Source organism: Mus pahari, chromosome 5 (genome assembly GCF_900095145.1).
Source record: "Mus pahari chromosome 5, PAHARI_EIJ_v1.1, whole genome shotgun sequence".
NCBI classification, from domain to species: domain Eukaryota; kingdom Metazoa; phylum Chordata; class Mammalia; order Rodentia; family Muridae; genus Mus; species Mus pahari.
This window is the reverse complement of record NC_034594.1, coordinates 98,413,542-98,437,102: the sequence shown is the minus strand read 5'-3', so window position 1 is coordinate 98,437,102 and position 23,561 is coordinate 98,413,542. Positions and strand designations below refer to the sequence as shown.

General features: G+C 38.0%; 1 protein-coding gene and 1 pseudogene across 4 annotated transcripts in view; one reads left to right on the top strand and one right to left on the bottom strand.

The window, feature by feature from the left end:
* Dpp10 (dipeptidyl peptidase like 10) overlaps positions 1–23,561 on the top strand; it is a 1,452,235-nt gene that overhangs the window by 1,056,170 nt on the left and 372,504 nt on the right. The gene's annotated exons all lie outside the window — the stretch shown is intronic.
* On the bottom strand, positions 6,827–7,981 carry LOC110321195 (annotated as a pseudogene).

Sequence of the window (23,561 nt, the reverse complement as noted above, 5' to 3'; positions counted from 1 at the left end):
TGTGTGTGTGTGTGTGTGTGTGTGTGTGTGTGTGCGTGTGTGTGCGTGTGTGCGTGCGTGTGTGTGTGCGTGTGTGTGTATTTGAGTAATGCCTAACTCATTAACTATGGTCTATTTTGAAGTAAACTGTTCTTGTAACTACTCTAAAACTTCAGGTATGGACAGGTTAGATGGTTTTCTAACTTGCCTGAAGACCTGAGCTCAATATATAAGATATGATACAAGGAGACCACCTATTCCTGGAAGTTGCCCACTGACATCTGCAAAATGACCATATGCATAGAATAATAAAACCAGTAATGGTTATATATAAAATGTTCTACAAATGATGTATATATTTAAAAACCTCATTTATGATCATTGGACTAATTTTGATTCTGTGACTAAATGAGAGCCCTCTAGCAATTCCTGCTGACCTGTGGGTTTGGTTTTATGATCATAGTCAATTAAATTTTTTGTTTTAAATGCCATAAATGTGGATGAAGAAAATATATAATAAAAAAGAAAGTTGTTGAAAAAAGAATTTATTAGAATTAATGATTGAACATAATACAAATAATTATTATATATTTTTAAGGTTATTTATATGTAAAGTCTTTTTTCTCTTTTCTAGAAGAATGTTTTAGTTATTTATACATCTATTGCTTGAATAAAATATCATGACCAAAAACAACTTGGGGAAGAACATGTTTACTTCAGCCTTCTCTCTTAGGATGCACTTCCTTACTGAAGAAAGTCAGTACAGAAAGCAGGACACTTTTCTGGATTGCTCCCAGAGTTTACTCAGCCTGTTTGCATACACAACCTAGGACCACCTCCCCAGAATTGGCACCACCCATATTGGGATAGGAACCCCCACATTAGTCACTAACCAAGAAGAGGTCCCCCAGGCTTGCTTACATTCTCATCATCATAAAGTCATTTTCTCAGTTGTGAATACATCTCCTCTGGTAACTGTAGCTTTTGTCAAGATGAAAAAAACCAACAAGAATTCTAAAAAATTTTACTTTCCCCTCTACACACAAGCACTGAACAATACACAGTTTGACGTATATACATGTGTATTCTTATGTGTGTGTGCATGTGTGTGTGTGTAGGAGTGTTGAACATATAAGTGCAAGTGTTAGGGACCAGAAGATTCCAACATATGCCCTGTTCTAATACTCTCTCCTTCACTGCCTTGAGAAAAGGTCTCTCATTGAAATAGATCTAGGTAGCCAGTCAACAATCAACAGTAGTCTTCTGGTTTCTGATCACCACAGAAATTAGGGTAACAGGTTGCATGACGATTCCCTGTTCTTCATGTGTGTGCTAGGGATTCAAACTCAGGTCTCCATGCTTTTATAGCTTGTGCTCTTACCCACTGAGCCATTTCTTTAGACCTATACAGGTTTAGACTTTAGGTCTTGAATTAAATTTATTTTTTTAAGTGCTGATAACTTATTTTCCTTTTAAGGTACTTAATAAAGTTATTTGAAATGTCACTTTTCCTAAGAGGCATTTTCCTATTTGTGGACTTTTAAACTATTATATTATTTGGAAAATCTGCTCTTTTATAATTCCATGTAAAAATCATTCCCTACAAGCCAGGGTAAATTTGCTATCAATTTGAAAATAATAAGTAGCTTTTTGAATTTTTAAAAATAAAAAGAGTATCCTGGTTTTGTGGTTGTTTATGGAATGGATCCCCCTGTGGGGCAATCTCTGGATGGTCCTTTCTTCTGTCTCAGCTCTCAACTTTGTCTCTGTAACTCCTTCCATAGATATTTTGTTCCCCATTCTAAGAAGGAATGAAGTATCCACACTTTGGTCTTCCTTCTTCTTGAGTATCATGTGGTTTGCAAATTGTATCTTGGGAATTCTAAGTTTCTATGCCAGGAAGATTTTGCTGACAGGACCCTGATATAGCTATCTCTTGTGAGGCTATGCCAGTGCCTGGCAAATACAAAAGTGGATACTCATACTCATCTATTGGATGGAACACCAGGCCCTCAATGAAGGAGCTAGAAAAAGTACCCAAGGAGCTAAAGGGGTCTGCATCCCTATAGAAGGAACAAAAATGTGAACTAACCAGTACCCCCAGAGTTTGTGTCTCTAGTTGCATATGTAGCAGAGGATGGCCTAGTGGGCCATAAATGGGAGGACAGGCCCTTGGTCTTGGAAAGAGCATATGCCCCAGTACAGGGGAATGCCAGGGCCAGGAAGCAGGAGTGGGTGGGTTGGGGAACAGGTCTGGGAGAGTATATAGGGGACTTTCAGAGAGGAATCTAGGTAAGGGGATAGCAAGGAAAGGGGATAGCATTTCAAATATAAATGAAGAATATATCTAATAAAAAACAAAAAAATTTAAAATAACATGATAAAATGATACATTTAACAGCTTTGGAGCTCATTTAAATGAATGTTCTAGAAGTGATATAGTTGAGGCACTGTTCCACCAACTACTAGAGTATGGACTAGATTTTCAAACTCAGCATGAATCTAAGACAAATGATGTAAAGTCCAGACACTGAATTTCAGTTAACTTAGGTTTCAGTTCCTATAATGCTTTGGACCAACCACATGAAATTCATGTTGTGGCTTACCTTTCCTAATCTTTGCTAGGTGTTTTGTTCACTGACTTTTAGCTCAGAAGTCTGCTGAAATGTCTGGGAAAAGAAAGTGGCTTTCCTTCATAAGAAAAAGCTACAATGAAATTTTTTCTTCAAGAAAATATTCTGCCTTTCTGGGATTGATCCATGAATTACTTGAATGTGTGTGTGTGTGTGTGTGTGTGTGTGTGTGTGTGTGTGTGTGTGTGTTTGCACAGTGGCTGTCATTTGTCAGCCTTAGGTGTCATTCTTAAAANAAAANAAAANACACACACACACACACACACACACACACACACACACACACACACACAGTCAACCTTAGTTTTTACTATTTCGCCTGGAACTCAGCAATTAGTCTTAGCTATTAGGCCAGCAAGCCCAAGGCATCATTTTCTTTTCCCCTTCCCAGAGATAGGTGTGTATCAGCAAACCTAGCTGTTTAATATGAGTTCAGATACTCATGACTACAGGGTGTATTTGTTACTTTCTGTGGCTGTGATAAAACACCATGACCAATATCAGCTTAAAATAGGGTTCAGCTTACAGCTCTAGACAAATAAGAGTTGAACATGGTAGGGAGGTATGGCAGCATGCAGCAGGGAGCATGCAGTATGCAACCTGCAGCAGGGAAGATGACAGGACCAGGAACCTGACTTTTCAGCTCTTCAACCACGAAAACAGCACAGAGAAAGCAAGTTAAACATCAAGTCATGGTACAAACTTTCAAAGCCTGTGCCCTATTGACACACTTTGTCCAGTAAGGTCACACCCCCTTTAACCTCATCAAATAGCACCACCAACCAGGGACCAAGTATTTTATACCTGGGCTTATAGTGGACATTTCTCACTCAAAACTGCACACTGGTTGGCCATTTTACTAAGTGAGCATCTTGCCAGCCCAAGTAATTGCAGTTATAATACCACACATGGTGAACCCAGGATCCTCTCTATGGCAGGTATAGGAAGATTCATTCAGTCTGAACCACTTCCTGAGGACCTGGGGTGACATTGAGCTTTGATGAGAAGGCAGCTCTTTTGAATCAGTCTTACTAATTTTTCCTTGCTATCCATCTCCTTTCCAAACTATTAACTCAACAAAATCCATGATTCCTCTATCTTTCCAAAGCCTACATACACTTATTATTATTTAATTTGTGTTTTAATTTCTCTAAGAGGAGATGGATCAAGGTCAAGGGCCTGAAATTTGTAGCCTCAAATTCACGACCCCTAGAACATAGTTAAAAAAAATAACAAGAGGACATAGTGGCTGACTTGTAATTCCAATACAGTAGTTTGAATGAGACTAGACCTCAGATGCTCATTGACTGTTTGGTTCCTAATGGGTGGATTCCTATACAAAGGATTAGTAAACATGTCCTTGTTGGAGGTGTGTCATGAAGAGTGTTCTTTGAGGTTTCCAAAGCCAACAGCGGGTTTCATGTCAGTAGCCTGTCCTCTGTGCCTACTGCCTTATTAAGAAATAAGCTCTTAGCCACTGCTTCAGTGTCAGGGCTGACTGCCTCCTGCCACGTCCTTCATCATGATGGTCCTGAAACACTAAGTGAGCCCCAGTTAAACACTGCCTTTTATGAGCTGCCTTTTTCATAGGGCCTTTTCACAGCAATATGTTCCTCTTCTGGCTTCTGCGGGTATCTTCACCTACATGCATATACCCTTACAGACACAAAAAGAAAATGAATATTAAACTATAATGTGTATTATATAAGACATACATGTCTTTTATAATATAAGACGCTGCCTTTTTTGTCAGAGTCAGATTTAATGATGTTATTATGACTACTTTTCACTCTTTCTAATTTGGTAAATATAAGAGCATCATTTTAGCTCATGGGGTGAGACAGATACCTGTGTAATCACAGGTGTTCTTGGAAAGAGTAAAGAAGCAAATGAGAGCTCGTGTTTTGTGTATGCCAAGAGACATGAAGTGTAGGCAAAAGAGTCTTCAGTTTCCTGTTTTAAGCAGTAAAGATGGTTGGACACATATTGGCATGAACAAACCCATAACTACACAAACACCCACAGCGGTGGACTGAATAAAAACTATTCCTATAGGATAATGTATTTGTTACATTTGTTCATGTGCAGTTGATGGTGCTGTTTTTGGAGGTTATGGAATCTTTAGAAGGTGGGATCTTGCTGAAGGAAGACTGTCCCTGCATCAGCTTTGAAGATTTATGGTCTGACTGCACTTTCTGTTGTCTTTCTCAGCTCCCTGTGTGCAGATGAAATCTAAATTCTTTGCTTCCATTCCTCTTCCTCCTGCCATGCTTCTCCAACCATTACAACCTCAATCTATATAAAACTGTAAGCCAAAACAAACCCTTTGTTCCCTAAATTGGTTTTGATCATCATATTTTATCACAGCAACAGAGAGCAAAGTAGAACACCCACATACAATCTGTACTTATTTTACACACTTTGAAATAAAGTAATCCATTTGTCATGTTGTAGCTAAGAATCTTCCATGTCTTTGCAGTATCATTCAAATTCACCTCTGAGAAATTTCCATAATAACCAACTTTAGTTCTAACTCTTTGTGCTATGGTCACACAAGATGATCTTTGCACTCATTGGCTTATCTAGCACTATTTCAGCTAGTCACTGTGTAAACAGATGTGCGTAGTTCTCACATGGAGCAAAGTTCATAGTCTTGTAGCATCTTTTTAAGATCATACATGTATCACATTACTGGCCAGAGAGATGGTTCATGTGTAAGGTACCACATATCACATCTTGCAACCTGAGATCTGTCTCCAGAACTGACAGTTTTGGAGGGGGTAGCTGACTCCAAGAAGTTGTCAACTTATGTCAACACACACATTGTCATGCACATACCCAAACATACCCAAAATACAAACATACAAAGAAATGTAATATGGATCATGGAAAGAGGAAGTACATCCACAAAGATATATATACAGCAAGAAGATTAAAATTTCTAATGAGCAAAATGACAGATATTAAGTGTGAATCATGTTTTAGAAGAAATAGAACGTCTTTGCATGGTCATACTGTAGCCACAGAATGGTCCCTAGACACAAAATAAGAAGAACTGAATTAAGGGAGGCTCAACAGGGATGTAAACCACAGACATTCATTTCTCTCAGAAACAGAGGTGGAATCCAAGATCACACAAATGTAGTTCCTTCTGAGGACTTTTTCCTGACATGCAGATGCTAATCAAGTCACCTTATCTTTACATGGATGAGACAAGGGGGTGTTCGTTCTTTCAAGCATCTCTACTTAGACAGCCATTGATCATAAATGTAAAATCATGAACTATACTTAACTACATTTCAGAGGCTTTTCTTCAGAGCACACTGGGGTGACTGAATGAGTAGGCACAATCTCTTTTGTGAATTTGTGGGTGCACAATCTCCTGTGTGAATGACTGTGGCATACACATAGACATTTAGGTTGTAGTGACAAACCAAGGTTACTGTGAGCATGCAGTAGTGCAGAGGTAGATGAAGGCATCCCAGAAGGGAAATTATGGACTAAAACACTTAACATTAAAGCAATTGTCAGATATTTTATGACAGATAAGGCATAAAATACCACATGTTGGAATCATTGTCAAAATTAGAAAAAAAAGTGTGACAACTGAAGGAGCAGAAATGACACTGTAAGTTCTTAAATCTTACTTGAGATAAAGATTGGCAAGTGCTGTTCAAAATGCACGTGATAAGTTTTTTATATATAAAAAGATAACCTCCTCCAAATCTAAATCTTTAAATCTCAATATTTCTATTGTTTGAAATTGTATTGAAAAAATATTTTCCCATATTTCACTGAATTAACTTTTTAATTAATATTTTAAAAATTATTTTGACAACTTATGATCATATACACATCTATCACAAGCACACACACACACACACACCAACACAAACACAGAGAGGTACACACACACACCAACACAAACACAGAGAGGTACACACACACACACACACACACACACACACACACATACACATACACTCACACACACACAGTAATGAAAGAGAGAGACAGAGAGACGCTGTAACAGATGCCAATACAGTCATCCAATACACACACCAAGCACCCCACATACACACTTATCTGTAATTTCAGCAAATAGAATGTTATTATTGTTATTATTATTATTATTATTATTATTATTATTATTAATTACTATTTTATGAAAACTTTTTATTGATGAGACTGTACCAGCTGCAGTAATCCTGGAATCAAGCACCTTCTTCCTGGGTACTGCAACTTTTCTTGAGTGGTCCCATGAATGATTTCTTCTCCATGGTCTGGAAACGACCATGTCTAAACTTGGAGGTGGAGTCAGTGAACTTCAGGCCAGTCTTCTCCAGAGCGCGATGTTTGGTTTGGACCAGCAAGGACTTAAGAAGTGTAAGCACCTCCTTCTTGGTTCCCACCACACAGCCTTTGCGCATGATGAAGTCATTCATCACCTCACCATGATGCACAAAGCCACCCAATGGGTTGATGCTCTTGTCAGACAGGTCATAGTCAGTATATCAGTATATGCATTGTTCTTGATCAGTTTACCATCCTGATGAAGTAGCCTTGACCAATCTTCTCTCAAGCTGCAGAGAAGGCTACATGGACAGGGTGCCAGGCTCCAACACAGGCAACATTACGCAGACCTCAATGGTCTTTTGGGGCAGTTTCTTTGTATGCCAATGAATGGTTACCCCTTTGTACCCTTTGCCTTTTTTCATGCTGATGACGTCAATTATCTAATCCTGCTCAAACACCTGGTTCACGGGTACCTGCTGCTCCAGACTTTCTCAGGTCCAATTTAGCTAGCTTCTCAGCCACAGTATTCCTATTCATCTGGATCAGCATCAAGTAGGTCTTCTTCTTGCATAGAGAAAGTAGTTGCATCTGAGTGTGGGCAATGGCCTCGTAATACTTCATGCTGTTGAAGTCCTTCTCCAGCTGTTTCTTGCCTGTGCCATTCTGCTATTTCTTACAGTACTTGGTGGAAGCCTTCTTAGATTTGTGAAAGTTCTAATAGAACCACCTTTTATACTTATCACTGATATGCTTGGCAAATAGAGTCTTGAAGATCTGTAGGCCTCGAGGGGTTTCTACATATCCCACGATGCCCACCACCACCATGGGTAGGGCTTCCACAGTGATTATCACCTCCACGACTTCTTTCTTTTTTACCTTAGAACCTGGCCTGTCAACTTCCAGACGACGTGGGTCATGCCAGCCTTTTACCTTAGACAGGCTGTGAGGTGAACAGACTTGGAAGGGTCATCCTTCGGGAAACTCTTCACTTTCCCACGATGCCAGCTGCTTTGCTTCCAAGGCAAGAAGCGCAAGGGGGCATGTCTGGGAGCTGAGAATTTCCTGTGAGACATCTTGCTGCCACACACTTCCAAGAGAGTGAAAATAATTTTGATAGGCCATGAAACAATTTAGGTTTCTCATTGAACATTGAATATAATTTTAGTTTTCATAGCCATATTTAAAGTTCTAGAATATAATGTAGGTAGTGATTTTATGTTCTTAAATGGTTTGAAAAACAATACAACAAATTGTTGTCAGACCATATCCACCCATAGGAGCAGAATCCTGAGATTTGAGGATATATAGGCAAGGGTGGTTGGAAAAATCTGTAAGAAAGGTGCCACAGCACTGCAGCCTCAGCAAAGGGAGGACCGGCCTAGACTGACTAGGAGTAGGAGGTGAAATGTGAAAAGAAATGAGATTCCGAGATTCCTTTCATCCTGCAGATGAATTTTGACTTTTCTAAATCAAAAGCATTTGGAAAAAGCAATTTAGACAGATGTTATCAAGAATAGAAATATTGCTTTTTGCTTTCTGAAACAATTCTGTTCATTGTAGAGACACGAAGTCAGAAAGGAAGAGAAGGTTTTCCAAGGCATTAGTGTAACTCCTAGTGCAACAGAAAACACAGGCCTCTGTTGTGTGAAGCATGGTGAGAGGGAACCGAATTCCCAGTAGAAAATTTTCCTTCTACACAGTGAGATAGTAAAAGTAAACTGAGTGTTCCAACCTTCAGCACGGGTGAGCTGATAGAAATGAATACAACTGACATTTTTTTCTGGCTTAAATTCCTTTCTACAAATTCATGTTAGGAAGTTTATTTGCCAAGATATTGCTGTTTTTAGTCTGAGGACAAGCAAAGTGTAGACTGATTATTTTTCTTCTCAGTCTTTCTATCCTTGAATATAACTTACATAAATTCTACAGCAAATGTGCTCCAGGAATAACTTAAAGGTTACTATGTTGAATTTGGTGTTCAAGTATAATTCTCTACTGAAAGAGGTTTGTTTTCAGATATGGATGGATTCTCACATACATTCATCGAAGCTCAAATATTAGATCTATTCAGTGAGGCACTGTGAACATTTAGTGAGGCCCATTTGGACTATGGGTAGGATTGACTGACCTAGGATAGAGTAAAGAAATGATGTATTAGTTATACTCCTGTCGCGGCTTTACAGCACCTTTACCAATGAAAATTTTGGAAGATAATTATTTGGAATTACAGTTACGTAGAAGTATGAGTCCATGGTTTCATGTGAAGCTTTTTGTTTCCATTCTGCTTCTATGTACTTAGTTATATGTGAAGAATTTTAAACTATATTTAGTTCAATTAGATTATTATAAATACATAACAATTTCTAATCTGTATAAAAATGTTGATTTATTTTTATTTTTGTCCTTTTTGTTCTGGTTTTTTGAAGCAGTCTCACTAGGTAGCCCTGCCTGTCTTGGAACTGTCTATGTAGGCTGTGGACTTGACTCAGTCTTCCTTTGTCTGCCTCCTGAATCATGGCATTATAGGCATGGTTTACTATACCCAGTCTAAAATTTGAGTTTAATAATATATGAGATATGTCAGGTTCACAATGTATAAAGTATGTTATTTTCCTAAAAGCACATAGTATCGTTGCTGTTCAAACACTCGGCTCTGGGATCATGATCACAACTATTACCTGGCTTGATGGTGCATACCTATAACAGCACATAAGAAACAGCAGCAGAAGGGTAAAGATAGTGAGCTTGAGTTACACAGTAAAAACATATTCTAAAACGGCAAGGACAATATCATTGCTGATAATTGAGTATCATAGAAATTAAGCTGTTTAGGCGCATGAGAAATTCAAGATGTTGTCTAATTCAAACCCCATGTATGACTTCATGGAAAATAAATGTATTTGACACAATAAGATGGTTAGTATGGAAAAGATACTTACTATTAGTGAAACATTCTTCATAAATTATCTTCTATAGTACCTATATCAAGCAACAGACTGGACTGTCTTTTTCCTGTGTATCTCTTTTATGTTCATGCATTATGAGTTCAAAGTTTCACAACACTAAAAACAAAGTATATTTGCTAATTTCTACACTTTATAGAGAAAATTAAAACTGTGGCCCAGTGTTCCACACACTCCATATCATGCCCATACACTTTCTTCTGGAGTGCACACAATCCATATAGACTGTGTTTCTGTAAAGTGCCCTGAGCTCTCCCATAATCATTCATGTGTTAATCTAGACGTAGAGTGAGATCAAAGTGGAATGAACTTGGTGTCAAAGAAGACCTTTACAGTATCATAGATGGCTTAAGGAATAGTATCATAAGTTTAAGAAATTATTAAACAGTGATCTTAGTGGGAGCTAGAAAGATGACTCAGTGAATAAGAACAAAAATTCCTCTTCCAGTGAATTTGAGTTTGATTGCCAGAACCTATACTGGACAGCATTTTCCAAGTTATAAAAGCATCAGATGGGCTTTTATCTATAAGACCAGAGTTGGCACAAGTGGCTCAAATCTGAAGCTTTTCTGAGCCACTTTAAACCCTGAATTTCTGATCCTTCTGCCTCCATGTCCTGAACACTAGGAGAAGAGATGTGGCCAACATTCTCAGCCTCTGCCGTGCTGCACCAGGGTAGAGGTGGAGGCAGGAAACCCAAGGCTAGGGAAACTCTCGGTCACCTGAGCAAAATCCCAGATTTTTTTTCTACCATTTTTGGTTGCATCTGTTACCGATGCAGAGCCAGGAAAAAATGGGAACCAGATTCTGGGTTCATGAAGCTCCTATGGCCCCTTTAGTTTTCACTCTTTTTTCTGTCCTGCCTAACTTTCACTTCAACTGCAAATTTACTTAGTGTTAAAATAGCTAAATGTTTTGTTGTTCTTTCTTTATTTGTTTAGTGGTTTTCTTCTCCTACAGTGTCTGGATAAAGGGACGATGTTCTATCTAAGGTCCTTTACATACAGTCTGAAGCCTTGGTCAATGCTGCTTACCATACTAAACCTGTTTATGGACAGAAAGGAAACTGAGTTCTGACTTTTCAGTCAATTACTCTTAAGTAAATGCGCTAGACCTTCTCATTCTCATCTGCTGAGACAGTTTTCATCAGGCTCCCTCAGAGGCCGAGTCTCTCCTTCCATCCCTGTCTTCTTTCAGTCCTCATCTTCATATGGGGACACAGGACCAAGCTAAGTGTGTAAAATCAATTGCAACTAAAAAAACAGAGGTTTTTGCAGTTAGAGCAACTGTGCATTGCTTAAGGTATGCAGCCATATGTAAACTGTCACACATATTGAAGAGTCCCCATTCCATTTTCCATAGGTTCCATATTGAATTTGAATTTGCTGAAATAAACTGATAATAGACAGCTTAAGAGGAAAAAAAGACATGCAAACTTATTCCACACCCACACCCATATATATATATATATATATATATATATATATATATATATATATATATATGGACAAGGGGGCAATATAAATGAATATTAATTCAGTGCAGGCAATCTTTGAAGTGACAGATATACAGATATTTTTGTGTCAAGATCCCCGATTGTCAACCTTCAAGAGGTTTAAACTTGATCCTAGAATTTAGCATTTCTTTTTCTTCACAAATTTCTTAATATTCTCCTGTCCTCCTCTGAGACAATCCCTGTCTCTTCATGTGTACGTTGGGGGTTATGTGTGTGTAATCTATGTACACATGCATGTGAATGTGCATACACATATGTGTGTACACAGAGGCTGTTGTTACATGTTCTAAGTATCACTCCTCACCTTATTCCTTTCACACAGGGTCTCTCCCTGAATTAGCGCTTCAGGTATTGTCTAGACATCTAACAAGTCCCAGCATTGCTATACCCAGGCTCTGTCAGCTGGGTATTTGAAGTAAATACTTTAGAGAATCATTTTCTAAACCATGTCTTTTTTTCTGTTACCCACAGCAAGTGATGATGCTCAGTTCCCGCTGTCATAGTGTTCTTTGTTCCATGCTGAGAACGGTCCGCAAGCACCTCTACTCAGAGGAACTGGGATCTTGACTCAAGTGAGAGAAAAGATTTTTACAGAGAAGCAACGTTGGTGTTTATTAATGGAAGGTCTGAAGTACATGGTGATACAGCAGCAAGGGCCTCCTCGGTTCCTTTCTTTTTGAAGAAATAAATTCAAAAATTATAGACAGTTTGAGCAGATGTCTCTTCAGGGATTCAGCAGAAGCAAAGCAAAAGCTCCTAAGAGACCCTGGAGTGGGTGCCCCAAGCAGAGGAGCAGCATATGGATTTTATGAATGCTAATGATGGTTTTATAAATTTTTATTAGGCAAGTGACATATTCATGAGGGAAAGTCCTCTTTTTTTCTGCCCCAAATTAGTGTAGATTGGATCTTTAGGGGCTATGCTCTCAAGGTCTCCACAAAAGGGAGGCAGACCACCATGCAATGGTAAGATAGTAATAATATCAAGTCTCTTGAAGATGCATGTGAGTGTAGACGATCACCTTAGTGCCCTGGTGGTTTGTGATTTAGCAGGCGCAAACTAAGTGCAGTGCCAGCTCTTTAACTACCAAGGAACACCTGAGCATCAGAAGCAGCTACCAAGGTGTGACACCATCTTGTAGCTCTCACACTGATGCAGTGCGTTGCCTTCCCTAAAATGGGTGGTGGCTTTCTCAAATGCCATCTTATTTTAAAATTAGTCTATTTCCTCAGAAGGTTCCTTTCTTCAATGTTCAAGGAAAATTTTCATAAATGTGATGAGAGGCGTGTCCCCTGAGTGTCTACCCTACTGTGAATGTCTGGTTATGAGTCCAACAAAGTCTATCATTTTAGTGAGAAGACATGCTAAAACATGGCTCCTTTTCCAAAAGAACAAGTTCAAAAGAATTCTTAATATATGTTGGTTAAAAGGTGATCAGGGCATATCTTGACTTATCTTTGGGAGATATTTTCCTTAGTGGGAGAAAATAGATTTAGAGGTGAGAAAGGAATGCGGTGAGATTAAACTCAAGGGTCAAGTATGATTTTAATATAAGAATGGTTCAGTAACTGTTTTAGCACTCCTTTTGGAAGCATCGCTTCTCTCAAGAAATGATATCTTCCCAGTATTTCTTATTAGTGTAACAAAATTCTTGACTATCTACAGTAAGATATTTTAACATGATCTTGGAGTAGAGGCATTATTTTCTCTTCATATGTTCCCTTCATTGTCTCCGCTGTTTCTTACACCATTTGTGTAAATGTGGAATGTGTATGTTTGTGTTTATGTGTGCATGTGTATGGTACATGTGTGCATGTATACATGTACCTGTCTGTACATGTTCATACAAGTCAAAGGAAGATGTTGGAAAGCTTTCTCAGTCATTCTATGACTTATTACCTTGAAGTAGAGTCTCTCTAAAAATCTGAAGCTACCATTTTCAGCTATACTCACACTGCCCAGACCCTGATATTCTCCTTTCTTTCCTTCCCACAGCTCTGGGTTTACACACATCCATGCATACTTAATATGCCCTGTTTGTGGAGGGGATTTGAGGTAATATCCTCTTACTGGTGTACGTGGGGCTCACACTCACTGACCTGTCTCTTCACTCTATATCTTACCATGTCCTTATCCGGTCTCACAAACATTAGTTACCCTCTTTATGATTGAACACATCAGTTATGCTAGTCCCAAATGAGATCCATTTCGTATTAGCATGTATCTGATGCCAGCTAGCTGCTAAGCCTCAGTGGGTCTCAAGATTTTTTATTTGACCTATAACAAACTTGAGAATAGAATGGTAGTCATATTATTTGATAGTAAAATGTAGTGTGTATGATGATTATATTGGCAGTGATGATAAATAATGTGTAACTAAAGCAAGCTTCAGAGAGCTGTTTTAGAATGGGGGAGGGAGCTAAGATCATGTTAGAATATAACAGACAGACCATATAAATTCTGGGAAAAAAATGAGACATGTGGAGATGGATGAAGCACTTCCAGAGACCCAAATTCAGTGTCCAACTCCATGTCACCTGACTCACAGCCATCTACCTCCAAGGGACATAACAGTTTCTTCTCATCTTCCTGTTCACTGGGCACACATGCTATACATTTATACATGCATGTATATATATATATATATATATATATAATATTAAAAATAAACATAAATATTGAAAGAGGAACACACACCTATTGTTAAGCACACCAGTGATTTATCCGACTGTGTTAAATCACTAAGGGGAATGTTATAAATTGACCCTTGAGAAACATATTATGTACAGTTATATATTTTTGAATAGAAATATTAGTCATTCTTGCAGGATAAGAAAAATGTCTGTTATGAAATCCTATTCAGTCATTAGAAGCTAAATATTTATTTATTTTTTTAAATTACTACATAAAAGCAAGTTACTAACCTGGAGAGATGGCTAAATTGGTAAAAGTGTCTGCTTCTCAAGCATAAGACTATAAATTCAGATTCCAGAAACCACACACAAAAGCGTTAGCTGTGATTATATACATCTATAACGATAATTGTGTGAGACAGGATGGTCCCTGAATCTTCACTCCTCGAGCTTCTGGTTCAGTGAGAGGGTTTCTCTGAAGAGCTCAGGTAGACAGTGATACAGCAGTATACACATGTTCTTCTCTGGCTTCCTCACAACTACCCATGCTGTACATGCACATATACCATGCTCAAACACATATATACACAAAAACTCAAGGTTTTTATAGTATTTATTGTAAGAGCTCCTCAGTCCTATACAAATTCATAAATTTGCTTGAATATATATAGCTAAATTAAAGCAGTACAGTTGAATTTCATTCACCTTCTGAAGAGTAGAAATGGCTCAGAAGTTTAAGGTTAGACCATATTTTCTAAACTAGTCTCCAGCTACTTTTGTAGAAATAATTGCTTCTGAAGGTTTTCCTTTATAATTTAATCTCTCTTTAGTGTCATCCACTTAAGTAAAAATACCATGCGTGCAGTAAAATACCTGTTTTAGTTTGCTTTCTCTATTATCTAAAGTAGATCTCACCAAATCAAAAGTACTTTGTAAGCTGGGCATTGTCATTTTTGCTTGCTGCAGTCCCAGTTCTGAAGACACTGAAGAAAATGATGGTGAGATGATGCCCAACATGAGCTACATAGTAAGAGTCTGTCCCTGATGTAGCTGTCTCTTGTGAGGCTATGCCAGTGCCTGGCAAACACAGAAGTGAATGCTCACAGTCAGCTATTGGATGGAACACAGGGCCCCCAATGAAGGAGCTAGAGAAAGTACCCAAGATGCTGAAGGGGGCTGCAACCCTGTAGGCATAAGAACAATATGAACTAACCAGTACCCTCAGAGCTCATGTCTCTAGCTGCATATGTAGCAGAAGATGGCCTAATTAGCCATCATTGGGAAGAGAGGCCCCTTTGTCTTGCAAAGTTTATATGACCCAGCACAGGGGAATGCCAGGACCAAGAAGTGGGAATGGGTGGGTAGGGGCGCAGGGGCGGGGAAGGGTATAGGGAACTTTCAGGATAGCATTTGAAATGTAAATAAAGAAAATATCTAATAAAAAAACATTTACAAAAAAAGTCTGTCTCAAAAAAAAATTCTAACAAAAACAAAATAAGAAATCAAACTAACCAAACATACAAACAAAATTGTTTAATTGTTCAATAAATGTTTTTGACTAAATAAATGAATGCATTCATGTTAAATATTTTGAAGGAATTTCATATAAAATTGATAAAATTTTAAGAAAATTAGATTATAATTTAGAGATTAGTTATATTGTGTGGGTCTTTCAGTGGGTGTGCATGTCTGTGTGTGTGTATGTGCACTCACATGGGTATGCATATTGGGAATGGAATGAAAGCATGAAAAATATTGTTACGGACTATCATCTTATCAGCCCCTAAAGCATAATTTGAGGTAAGATTAATTGTCCTTTATTTTGGTAAGAGTCTTATTATTTGGGAAGCTGAGGCATAAGCATTAAAATTACTTTAAACTCAGCCTGATTTACATAGCAAGTTCCAGGCTAGACAATGCTACTAAGTGAGGTTGTCTCAAGAAACGAAGGAAGAAAGGAAGGATGGAAAGGAGGGAGGGAGGCAAGCAGTTGGGCAGGAAGGAATAAATAGCTTATAGCCATAATAATTTTAAATATTAAAATGGTAAGATGAAAATTATTTTCAAAATGAATCATCTATTTTATTTGGGAAAACGTTTGTGCAATATTCATTTGGCAAGAGTCAAGTGCCTTTAAGGAAAAGCCATTCATTTTAAGGTTGAAAATCATATTGAAACAATAAAATTATTGATGTTGATCTCTACTAGGGAGAATTGATAAGAGCGAAATATAACAAAAGACTCAGAGAGCGAGGGCAGGGCAGGGCTCCTTGCTTATTATAGCTGACATTACCTGCTCATAGCATCGATTGTACTCAGCTGTGATCTTCTCTGGTCATGTGCTCTACCATTGAGTGATCACTTGGCCATTGAGCCTCTCCTATACCCTTACTTTGATATTGGATATAGCATTTCAGCAGGTGGTACTAGATAAGGACTAACTCTCTTCATTTTCCTGTTAGAATGAATATGGTGCTACAGTTATGTCCTAGTTTCTTTCCTGTTACTTGATAAAAAAAAAATACCTAATAAATGCCACTTAAGACGTAAAGAGTTGGCTCTGGCTCAGAGTTAGGTTTTAGTCTGTGGTGGTATGGAAGTTAAGTTAGCAAGATCTTGAAGTATCTGTTCCTATTCTATTTATTCTCAAGAAAGAAAAAAAAATGAATACACTCTTGCTATCTGCTAGTCAGTTACTTTTCTCCATTTTATTAATCCAAGACTTCCTACTCTGGACGTGGTCTTACCCGGTCTTAAAATGGATCTATTTATGACAGTCAGAGTAATCAAGAAATCTGTCATTGTCTTGACTAGATATTCATCTCTAGTGGTTTGAATGAAAATGTTCCTCATAGGATCACGGGCCACGGCAGCACTCTTGGAACCTGTGGCCTTTTTGGAATAGGTATGGCTTTATTGGAGGAAGTGTGTCACCAGGGGTGGGCTCTGTAGTTTCAGAAGCTCAACCTGGGCCCAGTGTATCATTCTTCCTTCCTTCTTCCTGAGAATTTAACTGTAGAACTCTTAGCCTTTCTCCAGCCCCTGTCAGCCTGCACTCTGCCATGCTTCTCACTACAACAATAATAAGCAAATCTCTGAAGTGTAAGGGAGCCCCTGATTAAATGCCTCCCTTTAGAAGAGTTGCCATAGTCCTAGTGATTCTTCTCAGCAGTAGAAACTTTAAGACACCATTTCCTAAGAGATCTATATTCTATTGGTTTGACAACAGAAATCATTACAAGCTGCATCTTCCAGGTACACGAATGTTTAGCTGAGCTATATATTAGTTCCTTCAGCGCATGGGGCAATAAACTTGGAGTTCTAATGAGCCAGTAAAGGACTAGACCTTATAAATGGAATAAGAATAGTCACATGGTTAGAAAAGATTCCAAAGTGTGCAATTCTCTCTCTCTTCCCTCTCCCCCTCCCCCCCCCCGTGTGTTTGGTTTTCATAAGGTTGAACAAGATTTAATCGGATTTAGAGGACACATACATAGCCCATAATTAAAAATACAAAAATAAAGTATAATCTTCTACTACAAATTCAAGCAAGAAAGACATTACTCAAGGAAAGAAATTGGATATGCTTACTATAACTGGACTTGGACATGAAATATTCTGAAATGGATAGAGCAATCTTGAAGCTTTTACTTGCATGAATCTGGATGGGAACTGTCAACAATGATTTCTTTATCAGCTGCCTCCTTTCCTTTCTTTTGAAAGCCACCATCCTGACAGGCTCTTGGCATTATCTGTTTCTTCCTTCTTGTTTAAGCACATGTCCTTTTAATAGCCTCTCCTTCCTTCCTCTGGATCTACTTTGGTTTTTGCCATTTACAAACAGTAGATCCCAGATCTGGTATATCATGCCAAGCATGCCAATACTATCTCCTAACCAAACCTTAAACTGAAATGTAGAAATGACCCGTGTAGGACTGGACATGCTATACCAGTTGAGAGAACTTACTGTTCTTACAAAAGACCAAAGTTCAGTACTTAGGACCTATGTTGACTAGCTTATAACAGGCTATTTTTCTGGTTCTAGGGGATATGTTGGCCTCGGTCCTCTCCAGCCTTCTGCATGTATATGGTCCACATGAACACAGGCAAGCACATATACATTAATCACAGACAACAAACATACAACTAACATTATACAAACTGAACAGATTATATTTACTAATTTGTGTGTTTCTGCATGGATAGAAAACACTTTGGACTGGGTTCATACTGAAGAGCTTAACATCCTAAAAGAGAATAGGCTGCAAAAGGAAAATGAATGCCCTGTCAGTTTGCGCTGATCAGAGCATGATCTTTATTAATCGGACAAGGAAGGATTCTAAGCCCACCCTTGTGTCCCCTTGAGAAAATCTCTCTCTGTCTGCTGCGCCGTCTGATCATGAGTGGAACTGTATCTGGTAGGCGGGTCTGAGCGAGGGGGCAGAGACGATGTCAACGTAGGGCGGTCTGACGACGCTGCATTCTGGGAGATCTGGGAGGTCTTCTTGGTAGCAATTCTGTGTGCCTGTAGGGGGCGCAATATAATGTTTAGAGGGAGAGTGGTTAGAGGAGGTGAGAGACCCCAACAATAATTTATTGGTGTATACAAGCATATATGTACAAATACACATGCATGCAATAACAATTAATTTAAAAAGGACTATGGACTTGAAAGAGAGTGGGAAGGGATGTATGGGGAGGATTTAGAGTAAGGAAATGGAAGGAAGAAATATTATAATTATATTAATATCCAAAGTAAAATTAAAAAGGAAAGAAATAGCCTCATTTGGAAGGAAGACACATTTTTACTTAAAGTTAAGCTCTCTAACAAACTAACACATTCTACAGTATTATTTCCTGGATTCAAGCTGCAGACCCTTCGATAAGATCCTGACATTCAAAAGGCCCCTGTGACAGTAAGTAAGCAGTCACAGAAGTTAGAAGAAAATTAGAGTATATTAAATTATACTAAATATGCATGGTAAAATAAATAATCCAATTCAGAGTATTTTAGGCTGGAATGACCTTTTTATAACTCACAGTGAACTCTTCAACTCTCAAGAACTTAGCAAGAAAAAGAAATGGAGCAGTGCTGACACAAGTCCTTGAAACTGAAATGTAAGTCTTTATTTGAAACAAAACAAATGCAAAAATAACAACACTGTAAACCAATATAATGCAATCAAAAGGAAGCTTTCTCACTAAGATTCCATTACCAGGGATATTGCCAACTCTATAATTACACCATCTTTAATTGCTTAGTTTTAATTTACAGTTTCTCTTATTTGATTTTGTCATGTTTACTGATATTTTATTTGGAACAAGCAAGGTAAACATGTAATAAAATATAGTATGATAGATAGCTGTTGGTTTTTGCTGCTATTTTGACAATATAATAAATATTCTGTCATCAAAGGTGAAAAATTAAAGCTACCCATAAAAGTTTAAAAACACAATATTAAAAGCATGTTTGACTGCCAAGAACTTAAACTTTTATAGTATCTTAGTAAAGGTTTCTATTGCTATAAAAAAAATATAGCTAAAAGGAACTTGGAAAGAAAAGGGTTTATTTCAGCTTATAGTTCAATATTGTGATTTACCATGGAAAGAAAACAGGGCAAGAACTTATGCAAGAGTCAGTAGACAGGAACTGATGCAGAAGCCATGGAGGAGTACTGCTTACTGGCTTGCGCTCATGCCTAACTAAGCCTGCTTTCTTATCTAATTCTTCTCAAAGATTCTAGCTTATATCAAGTTGATAAAAACCAAACCAGGCCATGCAGCCATATGTAATTCAGTGTGGAGGTTCTGCAAAACTAGAAATAGATTTATCATTAGACCCAGCTATATAAGTGTTGAATATTTACCTGAAGCAGTCTACATCTGTATATCATGGAGATACTTTACATCAATTTTTATTGCAGAAATATTAACAATTGGAAATATAGAACCAAGCTAAACATCACAGATGACTAGATGAAGAAAACATGTCACTGGGGAAACTGGTACTCCCTTTGATGTTCTTAATCCCCAAAGATTTGAAAAATGAATGCAGAAAGTTTATGGAAAATGTATTAAGGTTTGATAAAACAATAGAGCAGGCAACCTATTAATCTTGACAGGTGCCCCAATAAGATTGGCAGATAAGAAAATAGAAAGCCATGATTTTTTTCAGTTAAGGTCTAGGGAAGCTGGCAGTTACTGCAATCAAGATTGGCTAGTAGGTGAATGGCAGAAGCATTAGAGAGTGAGAAATATGGCCCAGGTCACCAGGAAATGTATGCACAGGATTTGGCCAGTATCAAAATAGAAGGATTGTAACCCAGAACAGGAAAAGCTATGCTATGGAAAGTGGGAATGCCAGCCTTCAAAGTGCACAGGAAGCTGCACATATCTGCAAGAGTAGATGGACTTATGGAAAGAAAACCACATTATATCTCATTGAAAGAATGATTGTTTCTCTGTCTAAATATATGTAGCTTGGAATATCAGCTCTCTTGTCAAGGCCATGGGCTCAACAAATTCCAAATACCTACATTTCTTCATATGAAATTTTAAGCACTAAAGAGAAATCACAGTTTCCAGAGAGAGAATTAAAGGCCATAAGACAAAGGTACCCTGTGGTCTCCAAGGTTACTAATATCAGTTCAGCTACTTAGAACACACACATACACACATGGAATTTTCTCATCTATAAACAAATTCAAGGAGATATAATTTGGAGGCAAAAGAATGGAATTGATGATATGTTCTTACTGATAAGTGGATATTAGCCCAGAAACAGAATACACAAGATACAATGTGCAAAACACATGAAACTCAAGAAGAAGATCATAGTGTGGATACTTCATCCCTCCTTAGAATGGGAACAAAATACCCATGTAAGGAGTTACAGAGACGAAGTTTGTAGCTGAGATGGAAAGAAGGACCAAGCTGATACTGCCCCACCTGGGGATCCATACCATAATCAGTCACTAAACGCAGACACTATTGCATATGCCAGCAAGATTTTGCTGAAAGGACCCTGATATAGCTGTCTCTTGTGAAGCTTTGCCAGTGCCTGGCAAATACAGAAGTGGAAGCTCACAGTCATCTATTGGATGGGACACAGGGCCCCCAATGGAGGAGCTAGAGAAAGTACCCAAGGAGCTGAAGGGGTCTGTAACCCTATACGAAGAACATCAATATGAACAAACCAGTACCCCTTTAGCTAGTGTCTCTAGCTGCATATGTAGCAGAAGATGGCCTAATCGTCCATCACTGGGAGGAGAGGCCCTTGGTCTTGCAAAGATTATATGCCCCAGTACAGGGGAATGCCAGGGCCAGGAAGCGGGGGTGAGAGGGTTGAGGAGCAGGGTGGGGGGAGGGTATAGGAGACTTTTGAGCTAGCATTTGAATTGTAAATGAAGAAAATATCTAATAAGAACAGAAATCATTGTGTTAAATAAAGTAATACAGATGTAAAAGACAAATAGCATGTATATTCTTACATACATTATGTAGAATTTGGTGTTCATGCATGTATATGATTTATGTGTGTGTTTGTGTGTTAGTGTATGTCAGTGTTGGTGCACATGTATTTGTGTGTTTTTGTACATATATGTATGTGTTATGTGCATGCAGATATTTGTGTGTTTCAGTGTATTGCATACATGATTTGTGTGTTTTCTCGTGTGTAAGTATCTCTGTGTGTGATTGTGTGTGTGTGTGTGTGTGTGTGTGTGTGTGTGTGTGTGTATGAATGTGTTTGTGATTGAGGTATAAGAAACAATGAAAGGAAAAAAGAGATCTTAAGGTAAAGAGGAGGAAGAGGAGGTAACAAATACATTTGCAAATCATCAGAAAGAGAGACTACTTGGGATGAGAAAAGAGACTACCGAGCAAAGAAAAAAAAAATAGGGAAGATTCCAAACAAACATAATGACATGTATGTGTGAAAATGACATAAGACATTGACAATTTACAAAATTAATTTGTAAAGTACATATCCTCTTCTTTAAGAAATGTATTATGAAGACAGTTCTTTTTAAATATTAAAAAAAATCAAAATTTTAATTAACATATTAACTCAACACACTCACTCTGCCAAGTTTTACATGTAAAATTATGACTCTTTGAATCTGCCACTCGCCTTCCAACTTCTATGCATAATACATTGCTTGCAGGGTTATTAAAAATTACATGAATACTATTCCATTTGGAAGAAGTTACTTAATTAAGGAAATAGCTCATTTGAAATTGCTGAAAATTAGAAAAGATGATTGGCTACCTAAATCCTAGCATCCTGAGAATTATGTCTTTTGGATAGTATCTCATTCTTATCCAATGAAATACTTGCAAACTAGTGACTTTTAATTCATTGTTTAAATTTATGAAGGAAAATGTAGCATTATATACACAGCAGTAACAAAAACTAACAGGTAATACACACTACATACTCATGTTTTTCGGCAGCTTAAAATGGAAAAAGGTTTTCAATGAACAGGGATCTCTACAAGAAAGTAAATATCTATATATTTACAGGGAAAATGTACATTCATCACATTTCTGAAGGGTTGAAGTTGGTGTTGTCTTAACTACTTTTCCTTTTGCTGTTATAAAATATCTGACATAGGTAACTTAAACGAAAAGTTTTGGTTTGGGCTCATAAGTCCAAGGAGATGCAGTCTTTCATAGCAAGAACGGCACGGCGGCAGGGATGGGAGGCCACGTAGTCACACTGTATAAGGTTTCAGGAGGTGGCGAGTGGTCCCAGGTTACCAAATCCATCCCCAGTGATCCAATTATATCTGGAAGAATCTATCTTCTAAGGTTTGACGGCCTTCCCATATAACAGTTCCTGCTGGGGATCAAGTTTCCAAACATGGGAGTCTCAGGAGACCTTTCACATTCAAAGCACATGTGATGGCCCTATCCTTTTAGTGTGTCTAACCCCAGCTAGTAGAGTTTTTGTTTTGAAGTTATAGTTTGTTGATAGCAGAGCCCAACCTACAATACAAATTAGCTTTTTTTCCTTTCGTTTTTGCATTCTATCTTCAGTATTATTTATATAAAATTGCAGATCACTTGAAAATTGTCATGCCTATGAGAATTCTCTTACAGCTGCCCTTAAAAAAAAAGCGGAATGATGGCATTTAACATGAATATGGTAGGTTTTTCCTTTAATTAGAACATTGATGTATGCAACTTCCAATGATAACTTGCCAGTGTTGTAGCAATTGAGTTTAAACAGTTTGCATCCATAGGGACAGGGGTCATTTAACTCTGTATTAGTTACGTGTGTCTTATTGCTGTGAAAAAAAATACCTACAAGAGAAAATTAAGGAAGAAAGGGGTTATTTTTCTCACAGTTTGAGGGCTCAGTCTACCATGGAAAGGAAAGCATGGTACAGCAGGTCACATCATCAATGGTCAGGAAACAGAAGCGATAACAGCTCCTTCCTTCCTTGCTCCCCTCCTTTCTTATAAGTTATTCTCTCTCTCTCTCTCTCTTTCTCTCTCTCTCTCTCTCTCTCTCTCTCTCTCTCTCTCTCTCTCTCTC